The following is a 22,319-nucleotide window of genomic DNA, read 5'->3' on the forward strand; positions in this document are numbered from 1 at the left end:
GCCCTCTGAGTTCAGATCCGGGCGGCTGCCTGCTCTCCGGTCCGGAGCGGCCTGTGCACTGGGGTCGCTGCTGGTGCTCTCGAGGAGAGGGTGCTCTGGGAGTCCTTGAGGATCAGATAACATGGGCCCCACGACATCCTGCTGGAGATTGGCAGGGCATTAGCATGGTGCTTGGCGTGGAGAGAACGGCGCTGAGTGCAGAGTGTGATCTGGCCTAGAGGGACTGATCTGACCCCCAACTGCATAATGGGGAAACCTAGAGGGAAGCAGCTGCTGGCCCCGTCGGAACAAGAGGAATTGGGGCAGGAGGAGAGACGACCGGCTTCATCTGAAGCGCCCAGTGAAGCAGGGGTGCAACAACAGTTGCCTTGAATACTCCAGGCTATCACAGACACGAGAGAGGCCCTGCACTAGGACATTGTTACTGTGTCGGTGGGGCTGGGGCTCTTGCGGGCCGAACACGGCAAGTTGGCAGATAGAGTAGAGCAGGCCGAAACATCCTTGGCGACCCTGGAGCCGGCGCAGAGATCCCTCGCTGACCAGGTAGGAGACGTCTCTCGTAGGCTTTCGGTGCTGGAAAAAAGAGCCGAAGACGCTGAGGGAAGAAACCGGAGGAACAACATCCGCGTTTTGGGCCTTCCGGAGGGGGTGGAAGGGTCCAATATGGTCCGGTATTTGGAGGACTGGCTCCGCGACAAGGTGGCACCGGAGGGGCTGACACAGTTCTTCACACTGGAAAGGGCTCATCGAGTTCCGGCCCACCCGCTGGCGCCGGGTCGGCCTCCGCGCCCAGTGGTGGCCAGACTCCGCCACTATATGGACAGAGACCTCCTCCTGCAGACAGCGCGCACGTCTGGGCCTTATACCGTGGACAACAGCAAGGTTTCCATTTTCCCGGATTACACATTGGAGGTCCAACGACGCCGTGTGTCTTTCCTGGCCGTCAAGAGAGCCCTGAGGGATGAGGGTCTTCAATATTCCTTGATGTTTCCGGCCCGACTTCAGATTATTCTTGATGGCACAATACACTTTTGCGAGGACCCATCGGAAGCATGGGACTGGCTGGAAACCTACAAGACAGGCAAGAGGCCGGCTGGGGAGTCTGGAGTGCGTGCACCTTCGGAGCGGCTGCCCCAATGCCATCAAAGGTCGCGGCGGCATCCAGTCACCTTGAAGACACCCAGCTCTTCCCAGACGGAGAGGGAGAGAACTGAGGCTCTGCGGGCAGTGTCAGCACTATTCCGGGACCATGAGAAGGGGTTGGGGATTGGCACAGAGACGGATAAAACTCACGAGGGCACGGACACGGATGGGTCCCAGTCTAGTAGTGTGCAGTTTCCACATATCTTACCAGGCACTGCTGACGAAATTGTTTAATGCTATTAATCCATGTCTCATTGACTCACTTCTTCTGCAGGCCTGGCAGACGGGCTGTATGCCATTATGTTTCCTCGTGCTGTATGATTTCTGTTATTATTGTGATATTGATTGTTGGTTGTAGCGGAGGGGCAGTTTATATACTCCTGCTGGTGTGCTGCCTCCCGGGGGTAGGGGCGGATTGCACTACATGAGGCACGAGCGTGGTCGATTCTTTATAATCTTGTTGCTGGTAATTGACAGACTGCAGCCACTCTTCTCCATTGTTCCTCTGTAGTTACTAGAGGGAAGTAAGTTTCAGTGTAGTTTGGATGGGGGCTAGTCTCTTAGTACCTGTCCTGGGGTGGGGTTGTTGGGATTGTTCTTTTTGTTGTAAGGGAATGTTTCAGGGTTCTTGGCGTAACTTTTTAAAACAAGCTGTGCATGACCAGTGTGGAGTAATACCATGGGTTTGATGGCTGACTTGACATGATTATCTTGGAACGTCAGGGGTATGCACATCATGTTATGGAGGCATAAAATACATGCTTACTTAGTCTGTAGGGGAGTCCAACTGGCTTTCCCTCAGGAAATTCATGTAGCACCAAAAGAGGACATGGCATTGCAGCGTACATGGAGAGGACAGGTTTTTTGCATGACTTATTCTGCCTTTGCACAGGGTTTCTTGATATGGGTCCGGGCGGGCGTCCCCTTTCAACCCACTCGTCAGCTGAAGGATCCTGAGGGCCGGTATATACTAGTGGCGGGCCGGCTGAATGGTAGGGATGTGGTGCTGGGCAGTATATATGCTCCAAACATGGAACAATCGGCCTTTTATGCACAATTGTCTGGGAAATTCACTCCATTTTAACCGCGTCAGTACTCATGGGTGGGGATTTTATGACTGTCACGGATGTACTACTGGATAGATCTCACCCTCCTCCCACTGAAGCACCTATCCATCACCTTTCAAGGGTCAGGCGGGAATGGCAGCATAGGTGGGGATTGGTAGATACCTGGAGGGCGCACCACCCAACCTCTCTGGATTATTCGTTTATCTCTGCTAAGCACGACCTCCATGTTCGGCTTGATGCAATGCTTTGCTCTCCTGACATACACACTGAGGTACAACACAGCGAATATCTCACTAGAACGTTATCAGATCATAACCCCTTACTATTACACGTGAACCTGTTGCCCAACCGCCCTAAAATTCCGACCTGGCGCTTAAACCCAGAACTGTTGGAGGATCAGGCATTTCGTGAGGTGGTGGGGAATGGCATTACTGATTATTTTTGAGATAACACTGGCACTGCCACGTCTCTAGCGATGGAGTGGGACGCTTTTAAGCGTGTGATACGGGGGCATTGCATTGCGAATAAGCTGGTAGTGTGTAGTGTATTATTACAAGACTTAGAGAGAGCGGATCAGAAGTTGTGGGACATTGAAAGGGAGAGACCTGAGCAACCAGATTGCAAGCAAGATTTAATAGCAGCAAGGGAAGAGGTCGCCGTGCAGGTAGAGCGGCTGCGCTGCTTTGATTATAAAAACTATGTTGCGCATGCGCATGCAGAGCGCGATAAGTCTGGGGCGTTATTGGCATGGCTAGCTAGTCCAGCGCGAATGGGACGGTCATCCTGGAACTTCATGCCCCTGGTGGGGAAGCCCATTACATGCAGCCAGTGATAAATGACCTGTTCTTTGCTTACTATAATGATCTGTATCAAAGCAAAGTGGCCCCTAGCGAGGAGGCCATTCAAGATTTCTTAGAGGCCGCAGATCTTCCAGCATTAGATAGGGAGAGGGTGTAGCTGTTGGGTCAGGACATCACCTTGAGAGATGTCTGTGGCGCGATTAGACATATGGCCCGGAAAAAGACGGTGGACGGCCTCCCTGTGGAATTTTATAGTGCATATGTCGATATTTTGGCCCCTAGACTGGTGGCATTGTATAATATTGCAAGAAAGGAGGCCTTTTGCCTGCCACCACTCGCGAGACATTAATTATACCATTGCTAAAACCGGGTAAACCTCCCCATGACAGGACGACCTATTGTCCGTTGTCAATGCTGACCACGGATTATAAAATTTTAAGTCAGATTCTGGCAACCCGGCTGCTCCCATATATGGTCCAACTAATACATACGGATCAAGCGGGGTTCATACCGACCCGGAATACGGCCCAGAATGTACAGCACCTTATTAGTATTTTAGAAGCTGATACTTACTACAAAGCATCTGCTGCTATCTTGGCAATAGATATTGAGCAGGCCTTTGACAGCTTGGAGTGGCCCTATTTGTTTTAAACCACTAGGAGATGACTTTGTAGATTGGACATCTCTTTTGTACTGTCAGTCCACTGCGCAGGTGAAGACGGAAGGGATGATATCGGATGCTTGCACTGTGGGTCGGGGAACGAGGCAGGGCTGCAACTTTCCCCACTGCTGTTCGCCCTGGCCATGGAGCCGCTGGCGGCACGGGCCAGGACGGGCCTGCATTATTCGGGATTACAAGTGAGCGAGCAAATTCATCATATCGCATTATATGCTGATGATCTCCTTATGTTCTTGGCCGATGCAGAGGGCGCCCTTCGTGGTGAGAAGACATTATTGGAGGATCTTGGCATGATTGCCGGACTCAAGGTAAACTGGGCAAAGACCTGTTTGTTCCCTACCGTGCTGCAGACCGAGGGCCCCATATCTACACAGGATATACGGTGGGAGCGTCAATGTATTAGTCAGATTTGTATTGCGCATGGCTGCCCCAGCGACGTACCTTGGCACTCGCATTTATCATACCCAAACTGACCTATTGGAGGGTAATGTGGGCAGGGCCATTAGAGCGCTTAAGGGCTGTATTGAGTTTTGGGGCACGCTTCCACTCTCGTTGGCTAGACGAGTGGCCATTCTTAAGATGATAGCACTCCCCAGACTGGTGTACTACTTTAGGACGCTACCTAGCTGGATTTCAGTCTCGGTTTTTAAGCAACTTCACTTGATGGTGGTTGGGTACTTCTGGGCTCGGGGACAACAGAGAGTGGCTCTTAACACATTGATGAGACCACGGTGGGAGGGTGGTTAAGCGGTCCCTGACTTTGGAACATATTATTTGGTGGCGCAGTTACAGTGGCTTACTCAGGCAGCAGCAAGGACGTTCCGGAGCGCTGACAACGTGGAGGGGAATCAGGTTGATAGACAAACGCTCTCCAGAATACTATTGCAATTTCCGCTCTCGGCCTCCTCACTCACTCGAGAGATGGGGACGTTTAAACTCTGCTGGAACAGAAGTCAACAGCGGGCGCAAATAGTGCGGCCATATGCCCCTGAGATTCCATTGACGGTGTGCACTGCTTTATCGCATAGCGGTAACTGGGCGGCGTTGTTTGCCTGGACGGAGTGGGGGTTGATCACCATGGGAGACCTCTATGAAGATGGCGCCGTGATTCCCTATGAGGTATTACAGGACAGATATGAGCTGGCTCGTGGGGATTATTTATTACACTTGGCACTCATAGCGGCCATCCAGGCGCATTAGAAGATGGGGCTCAGAGAACCTCCAACTTCAATGGCTTGCCAATATGTAGTCCTGGCACCATCAAGGCGGTTACCTATTTATATCGCCGAATGACAAACGAGAGGCTAACCCCATTGGTAACGCTCCGACGGCGGTGGGAAGAGGACTTAGGCGACAACATTCCTGAGAAGGTGTGGGCGGGACTGGTGGAGCGCGCATGGAAAAGCAACAGGAAAGCGCGCTTTCAATTGGTGCATTTTTTTTATTCTTCATAGGGCCTACCTTACACCAGCGAAAATGAATAAATATTTTAATGTGGATTCGGCATTGTGCCCGCGCTGTAGCACGGTGGGAGCAGATTTCTGTCACATGCTGTGGAGTTGTCCTCAACTTGGAACATATTGGGAGGAGGTGGTCACACTTTTGAATGTTGTCACGAACAGGGACATAGAATCCACTATAGGCCTCTGTTTGCTGCACTGGTTCCCCCATACCTATAGGAATAAGGTAACGAGTAAGTTTATAGATTTGGGGCTTTTGCTGGCGAAGAGGAAGATTACAGCTCACTGGAAGGCCAAGAAGGGCCCTAGTTTTCAGAGATTGCGCACTGAGTTTATTAAATGGGCGGAATGTGAGGGGTCAACGAGACTGCAGCTGGCGGCCTGCATTAAAAATGACAGGGCGTTAGAGATGGCAAGGGCTTGGGAGGCACTGGCGCACTTATTGAAAATCCCAGATACCGACTCTGATGAGGAATCAGGCACGTCAGAACTAGAGGCGCCACCCTGCGGGGATACACCCCCCTACGGGGACGACTACACTGGTTTCTCACATGGGAACTACCTCTGACAGTAGAGAATTGCATCCTTGTTTGCTGTTTTGTACTCATTCACTATCGACACAGCTGTGACTTGTTACCACCATTGATCACATGTAGTTGTTACACCAATGGGGAGGCAGGGAATAAGAGGGGGGACTAGGGGTTGCATTTCCTGCTATTAGATTCATGGCGAGAAGATAGATGCCTTTATATGACACTGGCAGGCCTGTTTATTTCACAAGGACTCCGTTTGCTACTACGGCGATTCATGCTCGTCAAACTTCTATGGAGTGTAATTTCTTCCGCTGCACATGTTTGCCAGATATGCGAGGTATTCCTCAGTTACAATTCAATTTCATAGCCTGCTACTGTGACTGTAACTGTACTTTGATATTGAATGCAATTGTTTTGTGTGGTATAAAACAATAAAAGATTATTTTTTTTAAAAACATTACTACGAGACAAAGATACAGTGACAGAGTGACTGAGTGAAACAGAGTGACTGAAGGCTGGCACAGGGAGAGTGAGTGACAGAGGCAGAGAGGGACCGAGAGAGAGGCACAGAGTGACAGAGAGAGGGAAAATGTGACAGGAATGCAAGTGCAGAGGCTGGTCCGGGAATGGCTGAGCAATGAAGTTGGGATCCCATGTAGAACCAATAAATCTGGTGCGCAGTAGAGAGAATAAGGTACTCTGAGGTATATCAGCAGCTACATAGGGTTGAGGGTGCCAGAGAAACTCAAAGATTTAGGAGGTTATTGAAGGTTGTTAAAAAGCTACTGAACCTGTGGAAGGAGCTTTGGAGAGTTTGATACACTAAGAATATGTGGCACGTCAGAAATACAAAGGGATAGGAAACATGAGGAGACTAGGAGATAAGAAGCTGTTCCCAGATGGGACTGATAAGCACAGAGGTATTTGAGGTGCACACAAACATATAAATGTGTCTCTCCAGGTAATGAAGAGTACAAGAGTGGGTAGACGCGGTGGTGAAGAGGAGGTTTAGCTGGGGTGAAGGACACATGGATAATCTGGAGGAGGCTGAAGAGTACGGGGAGGGGATTCAGCAATATGGGAATAAGGAGAAAGTACCTTAGGGGTCTCAGGACTACAATTGGTAAGCCTGAGAGGGCCCATGCTTTTTAGCAATTTTCTTTTAAAAATATGCTGTAAAATGCACTCTTTGACCCCATTTTTTCAAAATGGTGGTGGGAGAACTACCCTGAACCCCGCTTTAGCCAGTCTAGCTTTGCTTGCACGCTCAATGAAATTCATGGAAAGGTGCTGTGCTCCTCCTTGCCAAACCCTTTTGTAGCACATTCCTGTACTTGCCAGTAACACTCTATGCCCGTACGTGTCCCCCCACAGCTCACAGCCTGGAACCATTCCACACCTCTCACAGCCCATACTTTTCCCACTCACAACTTTCCCTGCCCCCAGCCTTCTTGCACCTCTTCTAGCTGTGATTTCTCCCTGCCTGTACTTCTCCCAGGCCATACCTCTCCAGCTCCCTACCTTTCCCAGCCTGCAACTACCTCACACTTCTCCCAGCCATAACTCTTTCAATTGCACTTCTCTATACCAGCACCTCTTCCTAATAGCAACTCTTCCGCTCCACACATGTGCCTGCCTCTACCTCTTCACATCAAAGTCACATCTTTCCTTGTTCACACTTTTTCTTGGACGCACCTCTTCTCACATATCCGTACTTCTATATGTAAAGATACATTATACATATCTCAGCATTAACACAGCGACTCCTATTGACATTGACAATGATTGTTTTTGCTTTGCATCCTTACAGAGATCGCTGCAATTTTGATTTCTGTATTCTGAATCAAAAAATATATTGAGTGACACTTTTACGTCTTTTTTTTTTATCCTGCCCTTCTCAAAGGTTTCCATGTGCAGTGATACAGAAACCTAGCACAAGGGTTCCCATTACATTTACCACAAAAATACCTAATTAGGACTCAAACCGATGTTCGCACCAAAACTAAAATTACAATGTTATGTCTATTTATTGTATTGTATTGTATTGTATTGTAATTGCATTTATATAGCGCCTACTACCCCTGACGAGGCGTCGAAGCGCTTTTTCGGCGAGTAGCACGCTACTCTGGAACCCATGAAGGATTAGTGTTTAATTAGTATAGTGAAATATGAAAGTAATTTGAGTGGTGAATATTAGTCAGTTATTTGGATTGAGAAGGATAGCGGAGGGACAGAAGGAGGAAAAAAGGTTTGCATTTATATAGTATCTACTGACCCTGATGGGGTATTGAAGCCTTTTTTTTGGCAAGTAGCACGCTACTCCAGAACTCATAAAGGATTAGTGGTGAATTAGCAAAGTGAAATATGAAAGTAATTTGAGTGGTGGATATGTTAGTCAATGGATTGGATTGAGAAGGGTAGTGGGTGGATAGAAGAGAGAAAAAAGGTTTGCATTTATATAGCGCTTGCTACCCCTGATGAGGTGCTGAAGCACTTTTTCTGTGAGTAGCACGCTACTATGGAACCTATAAAGGATTAGTATAGTGAAATATGAGTGAACATATAAGTCTCTTATTTGGATTGAAAAGGATTTGTATTGTTTTAGAGGTCATAGCAGTAGGAGGAGGCTTGGGATGAGTAAAAGGGATGTGGAGGGGAAGAGTCAGAGGGAAGGGTTTAGAAAGGCTTGTTTTGAGGGTCAGTATAGTAAAAGAGGTATGAGATGATGCAAGGAGGAGTAGAGTAGGGAATAATCTAAAAAGGGTTATTTTGGGGATCATAGTAGTGGTATGGGGTTTGGGATAAATGAGAGAGTGGAGGTAGAGGATGTATTGGTAGAGGTATAGGGTGAGAAATAGGGTAGTGCATTGGATGTGCTGAATTAGAAGAAAAGTAATAAATATATAGATCCATAAGTATATGGAAAATATATAGATGCATAAAGGAAGTAAGTTTATGTAGATGTAATATATTGATAGAGGTACAGGAGAGAAATAGGGTAGTGCATTGGAGAGAGTAGTAGAAAGAGGTTTAAGATGAGTCAGAGAGTTGAGGTAGAGGATATATTGAGGCAGGTATAGGGTGAGAATAGGGAACTGCATTGGATATGCTGAATTAGCAGAAAAGTAATATATATATAGATCCAAGTACATGGAAGGTATATAGATGCATAAAGGAAGTAAGTACATATAGATTAAAGATGCATTAAATAAATTCCTGCTTTCAAATGTTGTTGTACCTAAAAATGTATTTTATTTATTTGTTTTAAAACATAGTTATTCCACACATTTACACAAAGCAATACACATGTACAGGTATATATCTATAGCACAAATAAATGCTTATATACAGAGGGATATGCTGTATATTTCTATCTGTTTGCGTATGGTGCTTATGTGGGGAAGATATAGCGCACTAGTCACCCGTAAGGGTATCCAGGCGCTTGAGCAGGTGAGTTTCCTCTCAGAGTAATTCTAAGAGCCAGGTCTTCAGCTTCTTACGGAACTCAAGTAGTGAAGGGGAGGCTCTGATGTGTTGTGGGAGGCCGTTCCATGGTTTAGGTGTGACGTATGAGAACGAACGACCTCTAGCATTCTGTATTCAGCACAGCTGTTGGAGATACTGTTTCTAATGGGAAATAAGCCTGCTCTTTGTACAGGCGCTCAGATGGGAAGAACACCGATCGCATGGTAAATTGCAGTGTGTTTCTTTTTAAATCTTCAGGCTGCATGTTGCAGCTTTCTGCTTGTGTGCTTCAAACGTCCGCCTTTCTTTCTACAGGTGTGAAATTCCTCTCATTTGGACAACTTGATGTATGAAATTATAGCTTAAGGAACATTCTAATGAAGGGGGAGGAACTGATCTACAATTTAAGTTGTCCTAAGTCTAATAAAACGTTCCTATGGTTTCAAAATAAAATCAATGCAAGTAGTAAGTGTAGTAACATTAACATGAGCCTTTTTGCTTTAACTGTTGCTTGCAGTTGGAAACAGGGATAGTGTTTCATGGAACTGGGGAACCCAAGAAGCAGTTTGCAGTCCAGGGAATGTTCTCTGTTAGGTACAGCATCTGTCACTCTCTTCCACATTGCTGTCAGATATTTTTGTTCACTTGTTCTGTTGGATAGATTTACAACATGTTTTGATATACACTGTTCAGAAACACATAATGATCTGCGATGCATGTGGAACTATATGGAGCATTAGCCCCATTCCGACCTGCGGAAAGTGTAACAGGGCTAACACAGCACTGGGGGAACAGTGACCCACACGGTGTCAGGAGTTCCAGGGATAGTTGTAAAGACCACTGCTCTTGTAATGATAATTAAAATGCCTGATTCAATAAATCATTTGAATGGGGTAAATAAACGATAAGAGAGTTGCTGAATCTTGTTCATTGCTTGAAATGGAACAATAAAAGTGCATGTACTCTGTACCAGAGTACCGGCTTCTTTCTGAGAAGTGCCAGTACTCTCCAATTAAGAGTATTGTGCCAGTCTTGAGGAGTGCAGGTACTCTCCCTCTCAAAATACTCAGTACCCATTTAAAGCACTGATCTTGGACAGATAATTTACTGTTTGACTCACATTATTTCTGACAATACACCACATACACAGAGGAACTAACAAAATAATTTCTATTGAGAATAGGCTTATAAAAGTACATAAAAGCCATAGAAGTCATATTATGCAGAAGCGAAACTCCATTCCTTAAGCACGATATGGGTAATTCAACAGATTTAAGAGCCAGCAGCGCTGCCTCCTGAATTACAGCTCAGTTAGACTGTTGCAGATCAGTGACGCAATCAGCAGTCATAAAGCCAAACCTAGAAGGGCAAGATGGCACCGCTGACAGCAAATGTGTGGCTGTTCCTATTACGAACACATCCTGAACTGAAAACCGCTACGGACTTGGGTATGTGTTACCTTTTCCTTTAGCTTCTCTCACTTTGTATACCTTGGCACCAGGATACAACAGGGTCGTTGTTTTAGGTCTGGCTTGATAGCACAGCTTTCACCATACCTTATGTGATCAACAGAAAAAGAACTACTGAGAGAGTGGCCTTGTGTCCGCTGACATGTTGATTTCCCTAATTACATTATTTGATCTGGCAGATATGTGTTTCTGCTGAAAATGAGAGTTTTGTATTGCACTGTATGCCTTGTCGGAAAGCTTGTGCTATATACTGTCAGCCTTCATTGGTTATGGTGTCAAGCCACTTATACCATATGTCAGATGCTGTAGATATCTGTTAATTGTGAAAAGGTATAACAAAGGCATTATCACTCACATGCTTATTGTTTAAAGCATGTGTTACAGGCCAAGGATCCGTAAAGACTTATCTTTACAACATGTTAAAGCTTGCATATAGATATTTTGTCAAATAGAATCTCACCGATTACCGTAATAGGCAAGGTTTAGGACCCCTCTAACATACCCGCCGTAGTAGTCAAGGTTTAGGACCCCTCTATCACACCTGCCGTAGTAGTCAAAGTTTAGGACCCCTCTATCACATCCGCCGTAGTAGTCATGGTTTTGGACCCCTCTAACACACCCACCGTAGTAGTCAAGGTTTAGGACCCCTCTAACACACCCGCCGCAGTAGTCATGGTTTAGGACCCCTCTATCACACCCGCCGTAGTAGTCATGGTTTAGGACCCCTCTAACACATCCACCGTAGTAGTCAAGTTTTAGGACCCATCTATCATACCTGCCGTAGTAGTCAAGGTTTAGGACCCCTCTAACACACCCGCCGTAGTAGGCAAGGGTTAGGACCCCTCTATCACACCCGCCGTATTAGTCAAGTTTTAGGACCCATCTATCATACCCGCCGTAGTTGTCAGATTTAGGACCCCTCTATCACACCCGCCGTAGTAGTCAAGGTTTAGGACCCATCTATCATACCCGCCGTAGTTGTCGAGATTTAGGACCCCTCTATCACACCCGCCATAGTAGTCAAGGTTTAGGACCCCTCTATCACACCCACCGTAGTAGTCGAGGTTTAGGACCCCTCTATCACACCCGCCGCAGTAGTCAAGGTTTAGGACCCCTCTATCACACCTGCCGTAGTAGTCAAGGTTTAGGACCCCTCTATCACACCTGCCGTAGTAGTCAAGGTTTAGGACCCCTCTATCACACCCGCCGTAGTCAAGGTTTAGGACCCCTCTATCACACCTGCCGTAGTAGTCAAGGTTTAGGACCCCTCTGACACACCCACCATAGTAGTCAAGGTTTAGAACCCCTCTATCACACCCACCGTAGTAGTCGAGGCTTAGGACCCCTCTATCACACCCGCCATAGTAGTCAAGGTTTAGGACCCCTCTATCACACCCGCCGCAGTAGTCAAGGTTTAGGACCCCTCTATCACACCTGCCGTAGTAGTCAAGGTTTAGGACCCCTCTATCACACCTGCCGTAGTAGTCAAGGTTTAGGACCCCTCTATCACACCTGCCATAGTAGTCAAGGTTTAGGACCCCTCTATCACACCCGCCGTAGTAGTCATGGTTTAGGACCCCTCTATCACACCCGCCGTAGTAGTCATGATTTAGGAACCCTCTAACACACCCACCGTAGTAGTCATGGTTTAGGACCCCTCTATCACACCTGCCGTAGTAGTCAAGGTTTAGGACCCCTCTATCACACCCGCCGTAGTAGTCATGGTTTAGGACCCCTCTAACACACCCACCGTAGTAGTCAAGGTTTAGGACCCCTCTATCACACCAGCCGCAGTAGTCATGGTTTAGGACCCCTCTATCACACCCGCCGTAGTAGTCATGGTTTAGGACCCCTCTAACACATCCACCGTAGTAGTCATGGTTTAGGACCCATCTATCATACCTGCCGTAGTAGTCAAGGTTTTGGACCCCTCTAACACACCCGCCGTAGTAGGCAAGGGTTAGGACCCCTCTATCACACCCGCCGTATTAGTCAAGTTTTAGGACCCATCTACCATACCCGCCGTAGTTGTCGAGATTTAGGACCCCTCTATCACACCCGCCGTAGTAGTCAAGGTTTAGGACCCCTCTATCACACCCGCCGTGGTAGTCATGGTTTAGGACCCCTCTATCACACCCACCGTAGTAGTCGAGGTTTAGGACCCCTCTATCACACCCGCCGCAGTAGTCAAGGTTTAGGACCCCTCTATCACACCTGCCGTAGTAGTCAAGGTTTAGGACCCCTCTATCACACCCGCCGTAGTAGTCAAGGTTTAGGACCCCTCTATCACACCTGCCATAGTAGTCAAGGTTTAGGACCCCTCTATCACACCCGCCGTAGTAGTCATGGTTTAGGACCCCTCTAACACACCCACCGTAGTAGTCATGGTTTAGGACCCCTCTATCACACCCACCGTAGTAGTCGAGGTTTAGGACACCTCTATCACACCAGCCGTAATAGTCAAGGTTTAGGACCCCTCTAACACACCCACCGTAGTAGTCATTGTTTAGGACCCCTTTATCACACCCACTGTAGTAGTCGATGTTTAGGACCCCTCTATCACACCAGCCGTAATAGTCAAGGTTTAGGACCCTTCTAACACACCCACCGTAGTAGTCATTGTTTAGGACCCCTCTATCACACCCACCGTAGTAGTCGAGGTTTAGGACCCCTCTATCACACCAGCTGTAATAGTCAAGGTTTAGGACCCCTCTAACGCACCTGCCGTAGTAGGCAAGGGTTAAGACCCCTCTAACAAACCCACCGTAGTAGTCAAGGTTTAGGACCCCTCTAACAAACCCGCCGAGGTAGATAAGGGTTAGGACCCCTCTAACACTCCCGCCGTAGTAAACAAGGTTTAGGACCTCTCTAACACACCCGCCGTAGTAGTCAAGGTTTAGGACCCCTCTATCACACCCGCTGTAGTAGGCAAGGTTTAGGACCCCTCTAACAAAGCCGCCATAGTAGTCAAGGTTTAGGACCCCTCTAACACACCCGCCGTAGTATACAAGGGTTAGGACCCTTCTAACACACCTGCCGTAGTAGGCAAGGGTTAGGACCCCTCTAACAAACCCACCGTAGTAGTCAAGGTTTAGGACCCCTCTAACACACCCACCGTAGTAGGTAAGGTTTAGGATCCCTCTAACAAACCCGCCTCAGTAGTCAAAGTTTAGGACCTCTCTAACAAAGGGTTAGGATGCCTCTGACACTTCCTAGAGGTGGAGTATTTGCACTGTAATATTCCTTGTTAGACTCTTTCAGGAGAGGTTGTATATTGCTTTGCCAGTCATCATTTTAAACATAATATATTATTTAGTTGCTTGTGTATTCATTTACATCTTAGATGTGGCGTGTCCACTTTATCAAGTTACATTTATAAAGCTTTCAGCTGCCAGACTAGCCGTGCTGACACTAGAAGTTGGTAAAGGACACATAAATTGCTTGCAGTTAGTGGTTGAAGATTTATGTTTACAGCTTATGTCTAAACTAGCTTTCCTTTTTAAGTTGGTGCCGAGTGAGTAGAATGTCATTCAAGGCTCTAGAGGTAAGATATGTAAAAGAATGGTTCCTATGGATTCTAAGCCTGAGCTTGGGAATCTTCAGCAGCAGGGCATCCAAAGATCTTAGAGTTCAAACTGGCGATAATGAAAACACCTATTAGTTAGGTATTTTGGAGAACATTTGTAAAACACTCGATGGGCCAAAACTAACGATTTTGAAAAGATGCATTGTTTTACTGGCAGCGAGTGTAAGGCGTGGCCTAACTGATTGTCAACAAGTACTTGTAAAGTCAGCCTTTTGCACTATTTGTAAGTGATCTACCTGACAGTTTTTTATTTTTTTTTAACGGAGTTTTATATAGCGCGAACTTGACTCGGTATCGGGTATCAGAGCGCTTTACATAGCACCAGTTGCGGTACATGAGGACACATTCATTTTTGTTAGGCACGGGGAGATTAAGTGATTTGCCCAGAATCACAGGATGTTCAGCATCATTGCAGAGACTCAAACTCGGTTCCCCAGATTCGAGGTTGACCGCCCTAGCCGTTAGGCCAACTCCTCTGCCCAGTTGGACAACTCTAAATACAAGATATTGACTTAATCAATTCTCAAGGTAATTGCTGCACACACAATGATTTTTCTGGTTTCAGTCACCATATAGGCCAACATTTTCTTCCATTTCTGGATCACTGAGAAACAAGTGCCTGGGAATCGCCATCGTCCACAGGAACACTCTCAGAGCCTCGACCAGCACCGCCGACACCCTCAGCACCGCCGAACACCTACACTTCCAGATCCACACCGATCCCAACACCACCCTCAGAGGAACCCTCGTCTATAGACCCCCCGGACCCCGGCCACAGTTCAGCGACTCCATCGCCGACTTCGTCAGCTCACACGCCCTCACCTCCACAGACTACATCCTCCTCGGGGACCTGAACTTCCACCTCAAGAACAACAATGACACCAACTCCACCACCTTGATTGACAACCTCGCCAACCTCGGACTCAGACAGCTCTTCACAACACCCACCCACTCTGCCGGCCACACGCTTGACCCCATCTTCTCCGCAAGGTCTCACGTCTCCTTCAGCCACACCACTGAACTCCACTGCATCCACTTCACCTTCCAGAAACCCACCATGCACCACCGCACCCAACAGATCCCTTGCCACTGCTGGAGCAAAGTCACTGAAGACCAGCTAACCACCACCCTCGCCCAGAGCCTACCCACCGACCCCACCGACCCCAACACCGCCGCCCGCAACCTCAGACAGTGGATCGACGACTGCGCCAACACTCTCGCCCCGATCAAGAAGTCCTCCAACAGACACACCAACAAGAAAGCCAGCTGGTTCACCGAGGACCTCCAGGCCTCCAAGCAAACCTGCCGAAAACTAGAGAAGAAATGGCACCATGAACAGACACCGGACAGCTACGCAGCCCACAAGTACGCCGCCCGCAGGCACCATCACCTCATCAAATCCGCCAAAAGGGCCTACTTCAAAGACCGCCTAGACAACAATGCACACAACAGCAAAGAGCTTTTCAACATCGTGAAGGAACTCTCCAACCCCAGCTCCAACACCAACAACCTCTGACCCTCGCAAGACTTGTGTGACTCCCTTGCCACCTTCTTCCATCGCAAGATCGCAGACATCCATGACAGCTTCAACACCATGATCGCCCCGACAGCCACTGAGACCTCTGACCCCACGGCCACCATCCGCACCGATCCCCTGCTCACCTGGACCAACATAAATGACGACGACACCATCAAAATCATGAACTCCATCCACTCGGCTCTCCATCAGACCCATGCCCACACCACATCTTCAACAAAGCCAGTGCCACCATCGCACCCCATCTCCGCAAGGCCATCAACATCTCCTTTGAGACAGCGACCTTCCCGGAGAGCTGGAAGCACGCCGAGATCAACGCCTTACTCAAAAAACCCAAAGCTGACCCTAAGGACCTCAAGAACTTCCGACCCATCTCCCTACTCCCGTTACCGGCGAAGGTCATCGAGAAGACCGTCAACAGACAACTGACCCGCTACCTCGAGGAGAACAGCATCCTGGACCAGTCCCAGTCTGGGTTCCGCAGCAACCACAGCACCGAAACTGCCCTCATCGTCGCCAACGCTAGACAAAGGTGAAACCGCGGCCCTAATCCTCCTGGACCTGTCAGCCGCCTTCAACACTGTCTGCTACCACACCCTACGCACACGCCACCATAAAGCTGGGATCCGACACAAGGCTCTAGAATGGACCTCCCCCTTCCTCTCCGGCAGAACCCAGAGCGACCGCCTCCCCCCTTTCCGCTCCAAAGCCATGAGATCCTATGCGGCGTACCCCAGGGTTCATCCCTCAGCCCGACATAGTTCAACATCTACATGGCACCGCTTGCTCACGTCGCCTGACTGCACGACCTCAACATCATCTCCTACGCCGACGACACCCAGCTGATCCTCTCCCTCACCAAGGACCCCCTCACCGCCAAAACCAACCGCCACAAAGGAATGAAAGCCGTTGCCGAGTGGATAAAGAACAGCCGTCTGAAGCTGAACTCGGACAAGACAGTCCTTCTCCTCTGTTCCACCCCTTTGGCCTGGTACGACTCCTAGTGGCCAACCGCACTGGGAACAGCACCAACACCTACCGACCACACATGTAACCTGGGGATCATCCCCTACTCTACTCTCTCCGTGACAAAGCAGGTCAATGCCGTCTCGTACTCCTGCTTCAACACCCTCTGCATGCTCCGCAAGATCTACAGATGGATCCCCACCGAAATGAGAAGAACGGTCACCCAGGCCCTCATCAGCAGCAGATTGGACTACGAAAACGCCCTCTACGCAGGAGCCTCTGCCAAACTCCGGAAACGACTACAACGCATACAGAACGCCTCTGCATGCTTGATCCTCGACATTCCTCTCTGCAGCCACATCACACCCCACCTGAGAGACCTGCACTGGCTTCCTGTCAACAAGAGGATCACCTTCAAGCTCCTCACCCACGCACACAAGGCACTCCACAACACCGGACTGGCATACAACAGACAACTCACCTTCTACACCCCCAACCGCCAGCTCCGCTCTGCCGACCTCGCCCTCGCCACCGTCCCCCGCATCCGTAGAGCGACCTCCGGCGGCAGATCTTTCTCCCACCTCGCCGCCAGGACTTGGAATACCCTCCCCATCCTCCTACGGCAGACCCAGGACCTGCTAGCCTTCAGGAGACTACTCAAGACCTGGCTATTCGAGCAGTAGCAGCATCCCCCCCCCAGAGCCTTGAGACCCTCACGGGTGAGTAGTGCGCTTTACAAATGGATTGATTGATTGATTGATTGCTATATTGTTCAAGCTTAATTGGTCTTTGTCTAATTATATATGTATTATTGTATATTCAATGCTAAAGAATGAATGTTTGTTTTGTCTGCTTTCCAAAATAAGTATAGGAGAGGAGTTGGCCTAACGGCTAGGGCAGTCAACCTCAAATCTGGGGAACCGCGTTCGAGTCTCAGCAAGGACGTGCAACATCCTGTAATTCTGGGAAAACCACGTAATCTCCCCGTGCCTAACAAAAATGAATGTGTTCTCATGTAACGCAATTGGTGTTCCTGTAAAGCGCTCTGTTACCCGATACCTTCTGGAAAAGATTGCGCTATATTTAACTCCATAAAAAAACAAGTATAGAAAATAAAATAATCCATCACATTTCTGTTGGTTACTAGAGTATTGATAATGTTAAAATCAGACTCAATTTTGAAAAAAACGCCCCTCAACCTAATCACATTGAGTTAATTTTCCTAGTTCTTGAACTATCTTTTGTTAATTGCCAGGATAGAATATGTTGTTTTCTGTAGGGATCACACTCCAGTGAACCATTAACCTAATTTTTCACAGTTTCATGTTGAACAAAGTTGGATACTTTTTCCCCAAAGGTCTACAAAACCCTCTGGTTCAGAGTGAAAAATGAAAGGTTAGCTTTCTAGGCTGCATACAATAGACTAAAAGCTGATCCCTGTCACAGTCCTAGTACCCATCCTACTTCCTAGGAGTGATACAAACGTGCGGCTGCAGTTCTTCATTAAGGCAACAGAGCTAACCTCTAATAAAGCTAGCGTTGGGGGACATATGTTTTATTTTCCGCCCTCATGATAAACCATTAAGGACCTGATGTACACAGTGATATTAAGGTTGCAAAGCTGTGAGAAAGTGCCATCTTTCTTGCACGGTATGCCCCCACGTTTTGCTGAATTGCTGATGTACTTTGACTGAGTGTGCCCTGCGCTCCTGCCAATCAGGTACCCAGGGCTTGTGTTCCTTCCCTAAAACTGCATTGAAGCCTAAACCCAATTGGCATCTCTAGCCACATGTCAGCCCCTGGTAAATGGTACCCTAGGTACCCAGGGCCCTGTGACAAGAGAAGGCCCCTGAGGGCAGCAGCACTTATTGTGCCAACCTTAGAGGACCTGTACCCTGACACACACACACTGCCTTTGCAGGCTGAGTGTCTTGGTGCAGAACAAAACAGAGAGTCGACATGGCACACATCCCTGTGTGCCATGCCCTCAAAACGCACTGCCCTGGCATACCTCAGTCACCCCTCTAGCTGGGTGCCCTATGCCAGTGGTGTGGGTACAGGTGCATGAGCCCTGTATCCCTACAGTACCCAGGTCCATTCCTGGTCACTGTAAGTGCAGTGCTGCCATTAAGAGTATATGGTGCTGGGAGATCGTCATCACGAACCCCACAGCACCATGATGGCTGCACTGAAGACTGAGAAGTTTGATATCAAACTTCTCAGCACATTAAACCCACACTGATGCCAGTGTGGGATTTAATGTAAAATGCACGACAGAGGGCATCTTAGAGATGCCCCCTGAACCTAACCAACAACCACCGTCCTGACTGAGAGGCTGCCTAGGCTGCCACCCAGCAGACATTTTGCTGGACACCTGGGTAGAGAGCCATCCGCTCTCGTGCGTCTCCAACAAGGCACGTCCTGGGCTAGGTGCTAGGTCTCCTCCCCCAGGATGGGAAGGGGAAGCTTCAAAGGCATGCCGCCTTTGTGAGCTTCTCCAGGCCACTTGCTGTACTCAGCAACTGGCCCCTACCGGTTCTGACCCCCACTCTGGCGGGAAGATCGGCGGGAAAACCTAAGTGAGGAAAGGGGGAGTGCCAGCCTCTGCCAACCCCATCCCTCAGGTGGTGGAGGCGAGGTGAAGCACAACTCCGGGCTCTCGCCATCTTGAGGATGTGGAGCCCTACCCAATCAGGACTAGGCTCCTGCCCCCCTCCCACTGAAGAGTGGCAGGATAGGGGGTGTACCCACCCCAGGGAAGGGACCCATTGGTCCCTGACCTTCACCTACCTGTAACGCCCCTAAATTTAGTATTTAGGGGCACCCTGAACCTTCCTTCCTCAGATCCCGATTCCGAAACTACCAAGAAGAACAAGAAGAAAAAAGACCTGCTGCGCAGCTGCTAACAAGAGGATGACACCAACTGACTTGTCCCCAGCCCTACAGGCCTGTCGACCCTCGAACCTGCTCCTGCTAAATCCCAGCATCACCAGCGGTCAGCAACATCGAAAACCCCGGAGAACCTGACTGCCTTTCTCCTCTAAAAGACTGGGACTCCCACGAGCAGTGGTACGGCTCAAACAAGCAACAACCCCTGCTGCCAAGCTAGGAACAGCGAATCCAGCTCACTCTGCACCCGCCGAGCCTGGCCTGTGCCTGAGTGAACAAAGACCACGAGGATGTCCCCCCGGCGACTGTGACCAAGAATCCAGCACCCAAGGACCCACCTCGACGCTCCTTACGACGCCTGCAGCCTCACAACCAGGGACACCCTTAACCGCGACCAGCGGAGGGTAAGATTTTCCGACGCCAAAAGACACCCCAGAACCCGGCGCCCTGCGGCCCCCTGTGCCCAACTCCTGGGTGCCTACCTAACCTACAGCTCCCCAACTTACCTCTCGAAGTGGTGGTCGCACCTGAAGAATCTTCGTCCCCAAGCTTGCAGCCTTTGTTCGTCTTGCAGCTTCTCCATTGAAATACATTGAACGCCCGACGGCTTATAAGCACCCTGCACACAGCCGCCCGAGTGCCCCTGGAAGTGCAACATCTATCCTATCTTACTTCCCCACTTGCCCTGTGTAAGTGACCAGAAGCTCAGCTCCCACAGCCGCGTGGCCTGCCTGCAAGCAGCCACCAACCAAAGGCCCCAGCCCGCCGTAGGCTAACATTGGGCCTACTCTGTCTGCACCCGGCTGCCCCTGTGCCGCTGAGGGTGTAACAACTGTACATACCTGACCCTAGGAGACCCCTGAGTCTATGCACAGAACATTAACTCTGCCAGTCGAGTACTTACCTGAAAGCCGATAACTCACTTTTTCTCCATAGGGTAACATTGACTGGTTTTCACTTGGAAATTCTTCTTTGTCGAGTTTTGAAACTTTAAAATATTCACTAAAAATCACCCGATCAAGGGAAACTAAATGACTCACCTGTTATCAGGAGAGATCCCAGTGCTAGATCTCTGTGCCCAGCACTGACCCTACAAAGCAATTACAACTGTGATTTACCGATAACCAAATTTTCCTCCATAGGATAACATTGCCTAGTTTTTGCCAGAAATTCTTCAAAGTGTCGATTTTTGAAACATACAAATATTCCTTAAAAATCGCCTGTGTAACAAAAACGATTTCTTTCAACTGTTTACAGGAGATGCACCAGGGCTGAATCCAGGATCCAGCCCTGAGTAAGAAAAACCTATGCAAAGTAATATATATTACATTTACTTTAAAATTCCCATTGAGCTCAATGTTATAATTGCTTTTAACTTGTGTTGCCTATTGCAACAACTGTAACTATTGCATTTAAAAGTCTATTGCTTATTGAAAGTATTTAACTAAAGCATCTCATTCTGAGAAAGTACTTTGATACCTACTTGTTGTTCTAAAATAAAACAACTATATATTTTTATATACAAAACAATTGGCCTAGAGTTCAGTTCTTGAGTGTGTGAGACCCTTTGCTGACTGAGTGTGTACAACAAATGCTTTACACTGTCCTCTGATACTGCCGTACTGCTCGACCAAGCTACCACTTTAGAGAGTAAGGTTATATCTAATTTTAGCCTCTGCCAAACCTCTGGAGGACTGTGGACTCTGTGCACACTGAACCTTACTTTTGTGTAGTATATACAGAGCCACTTTCTTACAAAAGGTCAAAGTTCAGCCTTTGTGACAACAAAATGGCATTTTTAAATGTACAAAGCCCGAACTGTGATTCTAAAACATGTTATTGATTGCACTTTGGGTTTCAGACAAAATACAGAATCAGTATTTGGAAGGGGAGTGTAAAGGGTATCCCTTCCAAATGCTGATTCCTTAAAGTAAATATTAATTTTTGCAATCAACATCCAAATTGGTGAAAACATTCACAAACAGGAATGGATCCCCCCGGGACACCTTCCCCTCTGTGATTGTCAACAAAAACATTCTTTAGAAGTGGTCCTTAGGACCACTGCCTGCTCCTAAAAAGACGTTTGTAAAATAATACATTTTAATTTTCGAAAAATGGGCTCAATTTGTTTTTAAAAAGTTTGCTTTATTTAAAAGCAAGGTCAGACATGGCGATCTGCTGCCCCCAGCAGGCCACCATTCCTGAGACCCTAATCAATCGTAATGGACATCACCTAGTTAAGTACCGCATGCATAATAAAGAGGAAGGTCAACTTGCGACCCACTATGAATCTGCAGTTAGTAAACGTACCTGCTGATACACAGGGTGGCTGGCAAAATACAAATGCCTCCATTAGAAGTCGGTGACCAAATGGCACCCACTTCCATTTGATTTGATTCATAGTAAGAATTCACAGATTGCAAATTGTTATTTGATACAATTACAATTTCTTATTAGGAATCTTTGTACATCAGGCCCTATGTTTATATTTCAAACTCTCTGCATGTACAGTGCTTTTTACGAGGAGTTTTACATTTAGTGTAATCTAAGGTCACGTGGTGTTTGAAACTCTGTGGAATCATAGGTCAGAACTGCTTTACTAGGTCAGGAATTAACATTCTCCTAAGGGAAGAATAAAACAGTTCAATTAGCAGGTTTTGATGGGTTATTCCATCATATGAAGTAATCTTCCAGTCTGGAATGCTGAACTGCCTAAAACATTTAG

The 22,319-nt window shown here is 48.0% G+C and overlaps 1 protein-coding gene across 1 annotated transcript in view; it reads right to left on the reverse strand.

Annotated features, from left to right (window-relative positions):
- The window catches only part of MSS51 (MSS51 mitochondrial translational activator), a 236,449-nt gene that overhangs the window by 16,564 nt on the left and 197,566 nt on the right, over positions 1–22,319 (reverse strand). The gene's annotated exons all lie outside the window — the stretch shown is intronic.

Source organism: Triturus cristatus, chromosome 10 (assembly GCF_964204655.1).
Source record: "Triturus cristatus chromosome 10, aTriCri1.1, whole genome shotgun sequence".
Taxonomy (NCBI): domain Eukaryota; kingdom Metazoa; phylum Chordata; class Amphibia; order Caudata; family Salamandridae; genus Triturus; species Triturus cristatus.